Source organism: Fundulus heteroclitus, unplaced genomic scaffold (assembly GCF_011125445.2).
Source record: "Fundulus heteroclitus isolate FHET01 unplaced genomic scaffold, MU-UCD_Fhet_4.1 scaffold_166, whole genome shotgun sequence".
Taxonomy (NCBI): domain Eukaryota; kingdom Metazoa; phylum Chordata; class Actinopteri; order Cyprinodontiformes; family Fundulidae; genus Fundulus; species Fundulus heteroclitus.
The window spans coordinates 300,385-316,632 of record NW_023396578.1 but is presented as its reverse complement, the minus strand read 5'-3'; the positions used below and the strand labels follow the sequence as shown (position 1 = coordinate 316,632).

General features: G+C 41.2%; 1 long non-coding RNA gene across 1 annotated transcript; it reads right to left on the bottom strand.

Moving 5' to 3' along the window:
- Positions 1 to 3,236: 3,236 nt before the first annotated feature.
- Positions 3,237 to 15,843, bottom strand: LOC118558853. The gene is made up of 3 exons (XR_004928520.1): positions 15,711 to 15,843; positions 3,875 to 4,233; positions 3,237 to 3,402 (listed from the first exon to the last, which is right to left on the bottom strand). It is a non-coding gene; the product is annotated as an uncharacterized LOC118558853 (long non-coding RNA).
- Positions 15,844 to 16,248: the final 405 nt, after the last annotated feature.

The following is a 16,248-nucleotide window of genomic DNA, read 5'->3' as shown; positions in this document are numbered from 1 at the left end:
GTGCAGAGTCCAGTTTAGAGTTCAACAGTTCAACAGTTCAACGCAGGGAAAAAGCTGCTGCAGAACCTCTTTCCAGATGGCAGCAGGGAGAACAGTCCATGGTGGGGGTCTCTGATGATGTTACGGGCTCGGTACACACAACGCTGAGATGAAATGTCCTTAATGGAGGGATGAGGAGCCCTGATGATCCCTTCTGCTGTCCTCACCACTCTCCTCACGTTCTTCCAGTCAGAGGCGCTGCAGCCTCCACACCACACAGAGAGACAGCTGGACAGAATGCTCTCTATGGTGCTTCTGTAGAAGGTCGTGAGGATGCACTGCAAAAACGGATCTAAAAATAAGTAAAATGTTCTTAAAGTTAGTGTATTTGTCCTTGATTTGAGCAGGTAAATAAGACTATTTGCCAATGGAATGAGTATTTTGACCCCTAATATAAGATAATTAGACATCCTGCACTTGAAATAAGATGATGGAGATGAGTTGTTCCTATTTTAAGTGCAAAAATCTTATTCCATTGGCAAATTACCTTATTTACCTGCTGAAATCAAGGACAAATGCATTCATTTTAAGAACATTTTACTTATTTTAAGTTCCGTTTTTGCAGTGTGGGCGGGGGCAGGTGGGCTCTCCTCATCCTCTGTAGGAAGTACAAGCGCTTCTGTGCCCTCTTCACCAGTGACATGGAGTTCACAGACCAGGTGAGGTTGTCTGTTATGTGCAGCCCCAGGAATTTGGGGGTCAAGCTTTATTTCTGCCTCTTCATCAGTAATTAATTAATTTATATTTGCAGATACTAATGTTAATAAATCCTGCCATCCTAACTTACACATTGCTATACATTCATATTGGCTGGTGAGGTTCTTTACTTTCTTGACAAAACTGTTATATCCTCCTCTGAGCTCCTCTGCTCTATTATCTAGACCTCATCCTTATAATCTTTGTTTGACTCCATTTCCATAATTTTAAGTAAATTGATTTCTCTCACACTAAATTATTTGCTTCCTGGAGTATAAAAAGTGGTTAAAAATGGACACTAGCAAGTCCCACTATCCCCTACAAAGGACATCGGGAAAACGTTGCATTCTGACATGGTTAAGATTATTGCACATTTCTTAAATTTCACTAATTTAAAATTAAGACTTTCACATTTGAGGGGGAATTATAAGAAACAGGTATGTAATTTGTTAAGATGACTGATCTGTCATGATTTGCTATTGAACCCGAACACACCACAACAAAGTAAATTTAACAGTTTATTGAAATAGTGGATTGTGGAGGATGGAACCAAGAGTCTGTACAGAGCTGAAGCAGGAGGATGGTGAAGGCAGGCACTGGCAAGCAGGTAGGAACCAGAGCAGACAGGAGACCTGGAACCAGGCTTGACCAGCAGCACAACAGAATGGAGGCTTGGAACAGACTTGACCAGCAGTATGACAGAATGGAGACTTGGAACCTGGTTAGACCATCAGCATGGCAGAGTGGAGACTGGAACCAGAACCACAACAGGATTAACAGCACGACTGGTGAATACTTGCAGGACCGGAGAGAGAGCAGGACCAGAACCACAGCAGGCGGGCGGAGATGAAAGGAACTCGGGCTGGACAAAAACAGGTGAGGTGAGCAGTTGTGAGCAGAAACCAACAGAACGAACCGACAGGGGAGGACTGAAAGCAGGGAGCTTAAATAGGGAGGCTGACAGGTGTGCTGAGTGCTGGCTGATAGTGGCTGACAGGTGTAGGTGATTAGTGGAGCATGGGATCTGGAGCTGTATGGGAGGCTGAGAGTGCCCTGAAATGTCCATGGTGCAGCAGGCAAGGCTGCACCATGACATGATCAGCATAGTAGCTATTGGGGGGTTTACTTGGTGCCGTCTCTCCTCTTCCCTTGGGTGGGGGAGGCAGATTTCATGTCTTGGCCCATCTTGGACTAACCTGACTCAAGCCAGACGCATGTCGCTCCGCCTAGCTTCACTCACATACATCTGGGACACCGCCATAGGAATTGCCTTTGTTGAAGGCTGGGCCTTATCAAAAATTCTTGCATATGATTGGATAAAAACTTGTCTGTCATTTTTATCGACATGCTATTTCAACCACTCACACCGAAGCTAACCCGTGACGCTGATGAGAGCGACGCAGGAAAAAAAACACTTTTTTTTATGTGTTTGCGGCTCTAGAGGCACGCGTTTTATTGACAGTGAGCTGACAGGAAGAGGGGGAAAGACAGGCGGCAAAGCGCCGCGGGTCGGAGTCGATCCCGGGCCGACCACGTTGAGGACTAAAGGCCTCCTAACATTGTTCATGCTAACCGCTCACCGCTCCGGGACGCGGACGCGGACACGCCCCGGAAAACAAAACTTGCCAAATCCAGTCGGGAGAAGGGCGAAAACATGGTTTCCACCAACAAAAGCCTTCAGAGCCGTTCTCTGATGTTCTTTTAATGAAACAATATTAGGTAGATTGGGCAACATGGAAGAAATAGCAGCATCAGTGTTAACGCTTGCTTCCTCGACGAGCCGCCATTGCTATCAAAACAGTCTCACGTCATGGTCGCGTCTCCACTACGTCACATCTATGAAATTCCAGCCCTGCGTCCTGATTGGCCAGACAATAAAATTGGTTGGAGAAATCACTTTCAATGGGCGATGTCCCAGTTGTATGTAAGTGGAGCTAGGCGGAGCAACATACGTCTGGCACAAGTCAGGTTAATCTTGGACACCTTTACTTTGAAAGTCCCTTTGGGCTTCTGGAGTTTTAGTTCCCCTGGCATCTGCCTCGGTGCTCTGGGGGACAGTTCTTTGGCTCTTCACAACCACTATTCAAGCATAAACCTAACTTGCACAAGCGCACTCTAACAAACACCTACAGGTGCTTGGATCCAGGTACTTACAGACTCACTTCCATACAGAAAACCCCCATTATTATCTTCAGCTGTCACCCCTGTGGGATGATGCCAAATAATGTAGAATCAACACGGTTCATGCAGAGGTTGGTCACGAGATTGACCTCTTCACTGGAGCTGAGAACTCCTCCCAGTTTTCTCGGTAATGCCTAGTACAGCTGCTGGAATTTATACACCTGTGGCCTTTTGTATTAACAGAAGTTTTGCTGTTGGGGAAAAACAAAACTAGTCTTTTTTGCTGTCTTTTTCAACTATGTATAGTGTATTTAAACACAATGCATAAAATCTGAACGTTTCTTTTGGAAGATTAGAGTTTGATTCTGTTTTTATATTTTTAGCCCGTGTTGTGAAATATTTTGCTAGCTCAAAACAATCACCCAGAACGTAAACCAAGTTAGGTATTCAGATCATTACTTACCACCCTGTTGAAACTAAGGATTCTTCCCCAGTCCAACCGCAGAGACCCGAGATCTGTGTCTGTCAAGTACAGCAGTCATCTTGCTGCAAAGAGACAGAAAAATCTATCTCATTTTCCCCTTTTCCCCCTTCCATCATCATCATCATCATCATCATCATCATCATCATCATCATCATCATCATCATCATCATCATCATCATCATCATCATTTAAACTGGATCTCAGTCCCTGTCCAATATAAACAACAATTACCACACATTTGAACACAGTCATAACCTTCTGCATTGATCTTTTTTGCTGTTCTGACTCCTTTTGTCCTTTTTTCTTTTTGTAACCGGAAGTTTGTCGTGGTAGTGAGATTATCTTTGCTGGTATTACCATGGAAAATGCAGGTGGAGAGGAATTAACCTTTTCTTATCATCAGATTTGTAATTTCTTCTTTCATTAAGAAGCATTTCTCCATTCAGGCAATCACTTTCATACTTCTTCCACTCCTACAAATATCTTTAATTTGAGCTTTTTTCAGAATCTTTGTTTGTGTGTGCTACACCTCACCTTTTCAAAACTGCTAAGAATATGATCATCCTTCACATCCATACCCCAGTCAGTGTTACTAGTTCGTATCATAAATGTCTCTTTTCCCGACAGTGGAAACACACATGAGGTCATGACTCCTCTTTCCTTTTCCTCGGCTACATCTCCTACCTCGCCCCATAGCTTTTGAATTGAATTAATGGTCCTGGGCTTGTTTTTTATTCAACGATCTTGAATAGGGGGGAAGGCAGAATCTCTCTGCAGTTTTTTTATCCAGAGTTCCACTCAGTTTTGTTGTTCACCGGGCACTGATGGCAGGGACTTTATCAGCCAGACTTAATCAGGTTGCTGTGCTTCTTCTCCCACTGCGTCCAGCGTCTCTGTGAAAGGGGAGGAATGGGCATTGAGCTCAGAATTAATCAGGACTCCGGTCAGGGTAAAAATAGAATAAAAACAGAATAGTGCAAAAAAGCTTAGTCTATGTTTCAGTTCTTTAAAAGTACGTTTTTTGATAATTTTAAAAACAAAAACATAAAACTTTTCAGAAGCAGGAAATATCTTGTCGTCCCCCTCCCCTCCATCTCTTAATTGTGTGCCTTAGAGGAATTACCTCTAAGTCAGAGAGGCTCAGCTCTGTCCTGTTCCTCGTTACCACTCACCTGATTCACCTGCATCTGTCAGTATTTAACCAGCCTGCAGACCAGTCATCAGTGCCAGATTATTACGAGCCATAGGTTAGACTTATTCCAGCGTTTTTCTGATTTTGATTACCTGATCCTGACCAGTTGCGCCTTTCAACCTCTGAGCATGCCTGACCCCTCCTTGACCTGTTTGCCTGTCTCTGACCTTCTGATCTCCGCCTGACCTGACCGCCTGCCTGTGTACCAAACCAGACCTGCGACCTGACTTCCGAGCTTGCCTGTCTGTCCGCTTGACCATGTACCGAACCTGGAACTGTGCCCCGAACTCATCCTGGATCTTCCGGATGGACAGAACTGTGAATGGATCATCCGCAGCCCAGATGGGCTTAGTATATTTTTTATTTATTTGGCACAAAGATTTACTTGCCATGTGGCAGCTAGCCCTCTGAAATTCACTCGCCAAACGGGAAATTTACTTGCATTTGGCGTCTGGCGAGTGTTAATTTTGGACCCTGGGTACAGCGTTCTAATTCTTCCAGTCTATTAGCAGCTTCCCTTAAGAGGTCGGACACTGAATGTCTGCCTACTGAGTTTGACATTACTAAACAATGCTTCATGTCGGGGAAAAGCCATGTAGATTTGACCGATACAGTAAAATGCTAAACAACCAATGGGCAGAAGTTGAGCCCTTAAGACACAGCCCCTCCTCATTTGCATAATGAGGCAGAAATGCATACAGAAATGTAAAAAGGACAGGCAGAAATAAATAGCATCATAGAAATATATAGGGTAAAAAATGCAAAGGAAGAATAAAACAGACAACAATATTATAACATGCACATAAATAAATACTTAAAAAAAAGTAATTAACAAATAAAGTTGAAGATTATAACGGACAATAAATAAATAAGGTAATTATTACAAAGGCGAATAAATAAAGATGCTAATTAAAAGAGATATATACATTTTAGGGCTGTCAAACGATTACAAATTTTAATTGTGATTAATCGCATAATGTCAATAGTTAACTCGAGATTAATCGCAAATTAATCACATATTTTATTCTTTTATTTCTGAAAGTGTAATAGCCTGTTTGTGTCATGATTTGGGTTTTTATTATTTGCTTATGTTCTGTTTTGTCTTTATGGTGATTTTGGTTCTGGATTAGTTTAAGTTCTGTTTTGGTTTAGTGATTCTTTTATGTAATCAATTCTGTCTTAGGTTTAGGTTCTGTACTAGTTTTGGTTAATGGAATAGTTTGGGTTTTAATGTGGTTTGATTTTGTACTTTTCTTCTGGCCTGCTCTGATCACTTGTCACCAGCCTTTATTCAGTTCACCTGCCAGCATTCTTTTGTCTTGCTCTCACTCCCCTTCACCAGTTACCATTCAATCAGCTTCAGTTTAGTTGCAGCCATTTTGTCTTCCCTGATCAGCTCCACCCATTCTTGTAATTAGTTTCACTCTGTTCACCTGCTCACTCCCCTACTTATATCTGCCTCTGTCTCCTGCACTCGGCCAGATCATTGTCTTTACAAGCCTTTGGTGAGTTTTGTCCAGCATCCATAATGTCTGTTGATATTACCCAGTTGCCTTTTTGACATCTGAGCCATCCTGAACCTGTTTTTCCCTGCCCTGTCTGACTGCTCACTCGTTTTGCCGACCTGATTCTGCCCTTGTATTATCAGAGCTTGCCTTATCCCTGTTTGTATTCCTGCCTGTTCTGGACTGCCATTTTGTGTACCGTTTTTGGACTGTCATTCCGACACTTGAGTTCTGCCTGCCCCTGTATTGTCTAGATCGCCTTAATTAAACCAGTTTTTTTTCATTCATCTCCTTATCCGGCCTGAATACTGGGTCCCTCTGTCTCTGGTTCATGACAGAATGATCTGGCCCTAACATGGACCCATCGGCCGACAAACAGCGGCGGTCTGTTGTGCAGAATTCGATTTCTCAGTTCGAGTCAGGCGTGCGGGAGTTGCTTTTCCGCCTAGGTTGCCAGGTCCCCTCTGAAGCCTGTAGGCCGGGGCCTCCTGAAGCCTGTAGGCCGGGGCCTCCTGAAGCCTGTAGCCCGGGGCCTCCTGAAGCCTGTAGCCCGGGGCCTCCTGAAGCCTGTAGCCCGAGGCCTCCTGAAGCCTGTAGCCCGGGGCCTCCTGAAGCCTGTAGCCCGGGGCCTGCATCCCCTGAACTCTGTTACCAGGCGCCTCCTGAACTCTGTAGCCAGGCGCCTCTTCTAGCTCGTAGTCCGGCACCGGGTTATGCTCTCTCTCTCTCCAGGCGTCGGGTCCGGTTCCGCCGCCGGCCTCCGAGAGACCTGCTCCGCCGCCGGCCTCCGAGAGACCTGCTCCGCCGCCGGCCTCCGAGAGACCTGCTCCGACGCCGGCCTCCGAAAGACCTGCTCCGACGCCGGCCTCCGAAAGACCTTGAAGGGCCATGCTTGCTTCGTCGACTCCGCCCTCGAAGGGCCCTGCTTGCTTCGTCGTCTCCGCCCTCGAAGGGCACTGCTTGCTTCGTCGACTCCGCCCTCGAAGGGCCCTGCTTGCTTCGTCGACTCCGCCCTCGAAGGGCCCTGCTTGCTTCGTTGTCTCCGCCCTCGAAGGGCCCTGCTTGCTTCGTCGACTCCGCCCTCGAAGGGCACTGCTTGCTTCGTCGACTCCGCCCTCGAAGGGCACTGCTTGCTTCGTCGACTCCGCCCTCGAAGGGCACTGCTTGCTTCGTCGACTCCGCCCTCGAAGGGCACTGCTTGCTTCGTCGACTCCGCCCTCGAAGGGCACTGCTTGCTTCGTCGACTCCGCCCTCGAAGGGCCCTGCTCTGTAGCCAGGCACCGGACATACCGACACGCCGGGGCCATTTCTTTGGGACTCCCTCCAGACTTATTGGGGTCTGTCCATTGGACAGATCGCCCTGTTTGGGTTGTTTTTGTTTGGATTTTGGTTTGGATTCTTGCTTAGACAGTTTTCTTTTTTTTGACTCTGACCCTCCGTCCTGTACCTCCCTCCACCCGCCCGGTCTGGTTTGTTTTTTTGATTCTGATTTATTTATTTTTTTCTTTAGGGCGTCTGGAATCCGCCCTTGAGGGAGGGGCTCTGTCATGATTTGGGTTTTTATTATTTGCTTATGTTCTGTTTGGTCTTTATGGTGATTTTGGTTCTGGATTAGTTTAAGTTCTGTTTTGGTTTAGTGATTCTTTTATGTAATCAATTCTGTCTTAGGTTTAGGTTCTGTACTAGTTTTGGTTAATGGAATAGTTTGGGTTTTAATGTGGTTTGATTTTGTACTTTTCTTCTGGCCTGCTCTGATCACTTGTCACCAGCCTTTATTCAGTTCACCTGCCAGCATTCTTTTGTCTTGCTCTCACTACCCTTCACCAGTTACCATTCAATCAGCTTCAGTTTAGTTGCAGCCATTTTGTCTTCCCTGATCAGCTCCACCCATTCTTTTAATTAGTTTCACTCTGTTCACCTGCTCACTCCCCTACTTATATCTGCCTCTGTCTCCTGCACTCGGCCAGATCATTGTCTTTACAAGCCTTTGGTGAGTTTTGTCCAGCATCCATAATGTCTGTTGATATTACCCAATTGCCTTTTTGACGTCTGAGCCATCCTGAACCTGTTTTTCCCTGCCCTGTCTGACTGCTCACTCGTTTTGCCGACCTGATTCTGCCCTTGTATTATCAGAGCTTGCCTTATCCCTGTTTGTATTCCTGCCTGTTCTGGACTGCCATTTTGTGTACCGTTTTTGGACTGTCATTCCGACCACTGAGTTCTGCCTGCCCCTGTATTGTCTAGATCGCCTTAATTAAACCAGTTTTTTTTTCATTCATCTCCTTGTCCGGCCTGAATACTGGGTCCCTCTGTCTCTGGTTCATGACAGTTTGGGCATTTTAATATGCAATTTTGCAATAAATAACACTAATAAAATACATGCTTGTACAAAAAATATTTTTATTTTATTTTTCAAGCACTTTTCAGAATTGAAATGAAAATATCCTAGTGCCAAATGTTAAAACTCTGGACTATAATGGCTAATAGACTAATCATGACGCCCTGATGTTTACACAATGTGCAAACAAATGTGTAAATAAATACCTGCTTTCATGCCGATATATTTTTTTGCCTATTAAACAAAGATAGACATGGTATTATGCATAAACATACAAATTATTAATAAATTGTACATTTCATTACAAGTTTTGTTAATTTTTTTTACTCTCTCACACACATCTAATTCTCAGCTTTCACACCAACAACAATAATTTCTTTGAATATTTTTGCTTGCTGTTTATATCCATATTCAGAGTTTAAGCCTGGAAAAAGGTTTAAAATTTCCAGGTCATTCCAGTCTTACACTTTGCTTGCAACTGGGCCAGGAGCTTAATACTGAAATATTGCCAGCGGCTGAAAGAGACTGTTTAGCAGCTGTTAAGTAACTCCAGGTACTTAATTTGGCAACGTGATTCAGCCTTAGTTTGTCAAATACAGAAACAACAAATTAATAAGCATTAAAGTACGGTTTATGGGTTGGGGTTTCTGCAATGTTATCAACGTGCAAAAACTCATCTTCAGAAACAATCTCTGCTTAAAATGGTGATCTGCACCGCCTAATCTACTTTCTGTAGTTATCCCCGGTTATTGCTCCGTAAACTGCAGAAAATACGTGCAGAGTTGCTCTGTCTGCCTTTACTACCGTCGGCTCCTATGGCGGAGGGATATTTCAGCTGGATACACTCAAGGTGTCTAGTGCAGGCAGGTCTCATAATAACCCCTATTTCGTCACTTATTTTAGAGCCCAATTAAGCGATTTCACTTTTAGAAACCTGCCCAAAAAAAACGCAACCCGTGATTCGTGAAATTTAGAAGCGCTTTTAGAAAAAAGAAGCCCAAAGTCGCATGAAATAAACGGTATTTGGCAAAAGTGAGCACGGGTCTCTTTCGCTACAGTTCTCTAGCACTCTTGAAACTACGGAAAGCGCAGAGGGTAAAAGAAACACAGTCCGGAGAGCACGGCGGGGGGAAAAACATTAGGAAACGGTGTGTGTGTTTTGACGCGCGATTAACGGCGACAAAAAAAATTGTCTGCATTATGGTCTAACAAAGTTAACGCGTTAATAATGCGTTAAAACTGACAGCTCTAATACATTTATGTCTCACTGTATAATTTAATTTCTACCTATTAGTAATTATTATTAATTAATTATTAATTTGGTGGCAATTAATTGTATGCTTATTTATTTATTGAGAATTTATTTATTTCTGTATTTATTTTTAAATATGGAAGACTTGGTCCTCCATACCCGTCGTCCTCTAAATGGTAAATGGACTGAACTTATATAGCACTTTTCCAGTCATGCTGACCACTCAAAGCGCTGTACACTATAGCCAAATTCATCCAATCGCATTCACTAATGTGCACACATTCAAACACCAATATGCAGCTCAGTAGGCAAGTTGGGGTTAAGTGCTTTGCCCAGGGGCACATCAACATGTGGCAAGGAGAAGCTGGAATTAAACCCACATCCTTCCAATTGCAAGACAGCTACTCAAGCCACAGTCGTTCTCTAAGTGCCCCCCTGTTGAGAAACCCTAGCTAGGCTGGGGTTAGGTATGCACTTGTAATGGTTAGGTTTAGAGTTAAGGTCAATGTAAGGCCATAGAAAGGGCTATGAATAGAAGTCCAAGTAAGTCAGTGCAAAGTCCTGAATAAGTATGTACGTGTGTGTGTGTTTGTGTTATGCATTTAATTTCATATTTAGCTTAATTTCATTTTACTCTCTCTACCACAGGGACAATGTCCTATGGAGAATAGCAGCATATTTGTACAGCACTGTAACCCATGGTAGCTGAGGCATTGTTTCTACTCACAGATGGTCTTTTGTTTTCACCAAGTGAGGCCTGAAAGTATTTCTTGACAACATGGCCCTACAATAACAAATATCAAACACGACTACATATTCACACACAAAGATATGTTCAGCATTCATCTCTTTGAACAGTGCATTATGAGAATGAAAGGTAAACATGCCAAACAACAAATTTTACCTTAAGTGAGATTTAGTTAATATTATGAAAATGACCAAACTTTTAGAAATTTATAGTCTCAAATAACTATAAATGTATATATGTATATATGTATATATATATATATATATATATATATATATATATATATATATATATATATATATATATATATATATATATATACATCTCCACTTTACTCAAGAGCTATGCAGTGTTAAAAGGTACACAATTAAACAGATAAGTATATCATTAAATAAATGAATAACTGTGAAATTACAATGAAATATATAAAAAACATTAAATCATTGTAAAATTAAATGTCCCATTATTAAATGTATAATTTATTTAATACACCAGTAAAAAAGTAAATGTGCCATTAAATATACTTTTTTAAAACTGACATTAAATAATTGTCATTTTCTAAAATAAATTAATTTATACACACATATTTCATGGCTTTAATAAAGCACTGTGATAATTAAATTATTTATACTGTCCACTACATCCATCAGAGTCAGTGGGCGGGATTAAGGTGGCTTCTATAGAGATCATGAAGTCTGATTGGCTGCTTTACATAGCAAGTCAAGACAACTTATTCCAAGTTTTTTATGAATGTGAGGTTAATATTTACGCTGGGACATGCAGACATAACTTCAGTAATTTATCAATTTATTTACAACAAATTCTGGGCGGGCAACTCTAACCTTTTACAATCCATAGATCAGTCAACATATTCTAATACATTCAGAGAAAGCATTAGACAGTGTTAGTCAGTCGATGGGGCTAACATTGATCCTGTCTGAAGGTTGTGAAAATATTGACCTCCGAGTCATACCAAACTTAGAAGAAGTTGTCTTGCCGTGTAAAGTGGCCAATCAGACGTTAGGGTCTCTATAGAAGCCCTCCCTCCCCCAATCCCAACCACTGAGTTTGATTTAATTTGACACTTTAAATAATTATATGATGAGTCTACTGCATGGAAGCCATAAAATCAATAAATACAGAGTGTAATAATTGCATGTGTATTCAAATAAATTTATGATTAAAAATTACATTTAATTTTTAATGTGATCAGTGAAAAAGTTTATTATTTAGTGGTTAATTCCATTATTTAACTATCAATTTTATAAATTGATGGTATATTTAATTATTTAATGATGTATTAAACAAATAAATGGTACATTTAATTATTTAAATATATATTTATTTATTTCATGATGAATTTAGATGATATATTTATCATCTAAAGACGCTTTTCTTTAAATATGTCAGCAGAGGGCGGTCAAACTGCAGGTAATGCAAAATGCTGAGCGTCTCAAGAATGATAGAGGCTCGGCTGACCCTGGTTCGACTCCGGTCTGCAGTCCTCTGCCGCATTAAAAAAAAAGCAGTTGCAACCCCCACCCCCACCTCCTACAAATCAGGACGGTCTGTTGACGTGCTATTGATCCTCTATTCATTGTCAACCAGACCAGCTGTCAGTCACTTCCATGTCACTGCATCTCTAACGGCTGTATTTTAGCAGCAAAGTTCCACTCTGTCTGAGCTCACTAATGACATTTGGTAGCTCATTGCTACATCCAAGTCTGGGAATAAAAAAATACAGAACATTTGTCAGTTCATGATGGTCTTCAATTTGGTTCGAGAAGGAGGAAATGATAAAAAAAAAAAAATAACAGCTTGGATGTGGACATTGGAAAAGTAAAAAAAACAGCCAAATATAGGGAAGAACATTTCAGAAAAAAGTGAGAACAGGCAATAGTGAAAACATAGAGATGAAAAATAAAATGGAGAGAAAATGAAGCAACACCATCATTACTCATTTCAGACAGACAATGCAGCTCTGCTTTCAGAGACAGATTTTAGTTTTAAATAACTAAAAATACGACCATATTGTTTAGCCCCCAGGGCAGACTCATACAGTACAGAAGCTACGCCAGAAGGGAGGGGGGTCACACATCCAGCAGCCAACAGGGATCCAATAAAGGTGGAGGGGCTAGGATTATGCAGCTCAGTCAGACTAGGGAAGATTATGTCTGACCACAACAGACTCCACTGGAGAAGCAGATTAACAACTATTTTGAAATAGTTTTATTGGGTGAAAACAATCAGCTTTTTGATTAAGGGCTGGGCATTAAATGGCTCACAGATGTAAAAGCGATGGGACCAAAGGATAATTCTTTTCTGTAAATCCCCTTAAATAAATGGGTTTAAACTGCTATCTATTAGTGGTTTCATTTTAATTGGCTTATTTTTTACTTATTAGGAAAGGGTTTCATTGAATAATAAGATAAATTAAACATATTGCCCAACACATAACCAAACATTGTGAAAGTGTCATAACCACTAATCCATCACTGAGAGACAATTTAATAATTTACAGGAATAATATGATTTATTCTAATGGGTGTTGAAACAGTTGTTAATCTACCTAACACTTGAGACAGTGTGACTCTCCATAGACATAAATAAATGACAGAAATGTCAACAAAGCTGCATAATTATTTGTTCTTCAAATATATTCAAAAGCCATGTTTTGCACTAGGTCTAAGTGTAATTCTCTTAGATATTGAATAAAAATATGTGACCAAGTATTTCTCTACAACAGTAAAAAGTTATAGTTTAAATGTTATACTTAGTTTTTACATTTAAACTAGTTATAGTTACAGTTATAGTTTAAATGTCCTCGGTTTGAATTAGACAAAGTCACTTTTTATATGTTATTTAACATGTCCTTTTCTCCTCTATCTATGTTTGCTTTGATCAAATATATGACTGAATTTTTTTCTTGGCTCCCCAGAGTTCTGCTGCCTTTTTTCTTCACACCTAAATGTTTCAGATTATAAAATAAATGTTAATGAAAAACTAAAATAACCTGTGTAAACATATGTTATCAAAAGCAGTTAAGTGTTTTAGCACACTCTGCTTTGTGGAGTTATTTTAATTCAGCAACATTGTAGGATATTAGTGCATAACTGGCATGTTTAAGGTTATTAAACAGCATTTCAACCCGATTCTGAGTAGGTCTCTCCAAAACATTATTTTCTTATTTCAGCCATAAGAGGTAGCCTGTGTGCTTGGGATCATTGTCCTACTCCATAAACCAAATCAGCATAAGGTCACACACTGATTGCTGAACTTTCTCCTTCTGGTAGACATCAAGTCCTTCCATTCATACATCCATACACACCACCACTTTCATGTTTGACTGTCAGCATGATGCAATTTTTGTAAAATAATGTATTAAGTTATGCCAGACGTAACAGGATGCACACCTTCCAGAGAGTTCCACCTTGGTCTGGTGTGGTAAGTCTTGAGAATCAAGGCTTTGATGCGAACAGAGAGGCATATGTTTCGGTTTTACCTGGGTAGTCTCCCATAGATATACATTTTGCCCTATGGTGGAATTTAGAACAATTCAATTTTATTTATATAGACCCAATTCACAACAAATGTCATCTCAAGGCACTTCACAAAATCAAATTTAATCATATCATTCAGACAGATTGGTCAAAATGTTTCCTAAGGAAACCCAATAGATTGCATTGTGTCTTGACAAGCAGCACTCACTCCTCCTGAAAGAGCGTAGAGCTACAGTGGCTTTGCAGCAAACTCTCATACTGAGCAAGCATGAAGCAGCAGTGGAGAGGAAAACTCCCCTTTAACAGGAAGGAAAACCTCCAGCATAACTAGAGAAATAGCTCATAGTACCCTAAGCCACTGTAACTATAAGCTTTGTCAAAAAGGAAAGTTTAAGCCAGTCTTAAAAGTAGACAGGGTGTCTGCCTCACAGAGCAAAACTGGGAGTTGGTTCCACAGGAGAGGAACCTGATAGCTAAAGGATCTGCCTCCCATTCTACTTTTAGAGACTCTAGGAACCACCAGCAGACCTGCAGTCTGAGAGCGAAGTGCTCTGTTAGGAACATACGGGGTAATCAGACCTCTGATATATGATGGAGCTTGATGCTCCTTCTCACATATAAAGGGCGGCTTTATATGTGAGAAGGAGCATTTATAAATGCTATTCTTGATTTAACAGGAAGCCAATGAAGGGAAGCTAAAATAGGAGAAATATGATTTCTCCTGCTAATTTGCATCAGGACTCTTGCTGCAGCATTTAGAATCAGTGGAAGGCTTTGAGCATTTCCTGGACTTCCTAATAGTAAAGAATTACATTAGTCCAGTCTTGAAGTAACAAATGTATGAACTAGTTTTTCAGTGTCACTCCTAGAAAAGCAAGGTTTGAAATAGGCCTGTAGTTTGCTAGGTCGTCTGGGTCCATGGAGGGTTTCTTCAGGAGGGGACGTATGACCACAGCTTTGAGGGCAGGTAGAACATGGGTGGTTTGAAGTGAATGGTTAACAACCTGAGTGGTGATTAGGCTGAAGATGGAGGTGTGTGATGTAAGCAAAGTAGTTGGGAAGGGGTGTCTGCAGCAGGCTGTTGGCTTTATTTCTCTTATGATCTTCTCAATGTAACTCTGCTGGACCTCAGACAAGCAAGGGAGGGATGGCAGACTCCCCAACAAGGTTGGTCGGAGCAGGGGAAGAGGGAGAGGAGGAGCTGGGAAACATAGAGCAGATGTTGTTGACTTTAGATCTAAAGAAGTTGTAATGTTCTGTTTTGGTTTATTGTTTGGTTAAGTTACTTCTCTCCTTCATTTGGGTTTATTTCCTTTGTAGATTCTGTCTTGTTTTAGGTTCTTGTTTAGTCTGTGTATTGTTTTAAGTAATCCGGTCTTTGTATTAGTTCTTATTCTGTGCTTTGCGTAATTCTCGGTCTTAGGTTTATCCTTCTGTCAGTGTCGTTATTGTTTCCACCTGCCTGTGGTTAATTAGTTCCCTACGCTCACCTTTTTGTCTGTTTATTTAAGCCTCACTCCCTCCTCAGTTATCTGTCGGTTCGTCACACTCACATTCCCATGCTCCTGTTCCTCCTCGTCTGCACTCTCTGTTTTTGGTAAGAGCCCCAGCACCTTGATTCTGTTTTGGTTAACCTGTTTCTGTTTATTCTGCCCAGTCTGTTCGCCCATTACCGATCAAGTGTGTTTGGATTTCTGCCTTACCCCTTTTGGATCCCGTTTCTGTTCCCCTTTCCTTCAATAAATCCTGTTAAAAGTATTACTGTTTCGGCTGAATATTGGGTTCGGCTCCACACCATTCATCACAGAAGTCAATGAAGCTATTGCATTGCTCACCTGTAGCTTCAGTTAGTGAGAGTGCTTGTGGCTTCAGGAAGTGATTTATTGTGGAGAAGAGCTTCTTGGAATTCCCAGTGTTCTTATTATTGAGGTTGGAGTAGAAGGTCGACAGTGCAGCCCATAGGGCCTGGCAATAGACTTCAAATATAAACAGACATGGTGACATCCAGCGACAGTATCGCAGAACTATCACAATTCCGGTTAATTGCTTAATTTAATTTCTGTTTTAATTCATGCAAAAATACTCACCTTTCAAAAGGTCCCTGAACTCTGTGGATCACCTGAAATATAAAAAATATCCTCCATTAGTAAACTGTGTATGACTTGGAAAAGGAAGAACTTAATTTTTTATAGATAAAGAATTTTTTTGTTAAAATTCCCAGTTTGCACGCATCCTTTACTTCCAGCGTCTAAGGAATGACACTGAAAGTTGGATCTCTTGACATAACAAGTGCATTTTTAAAATAAAGCAGAATAATTAAAGGCTACCATTTTGTAGAATATTCTTGTATTTCACTTTTACTTGTCCCCATGT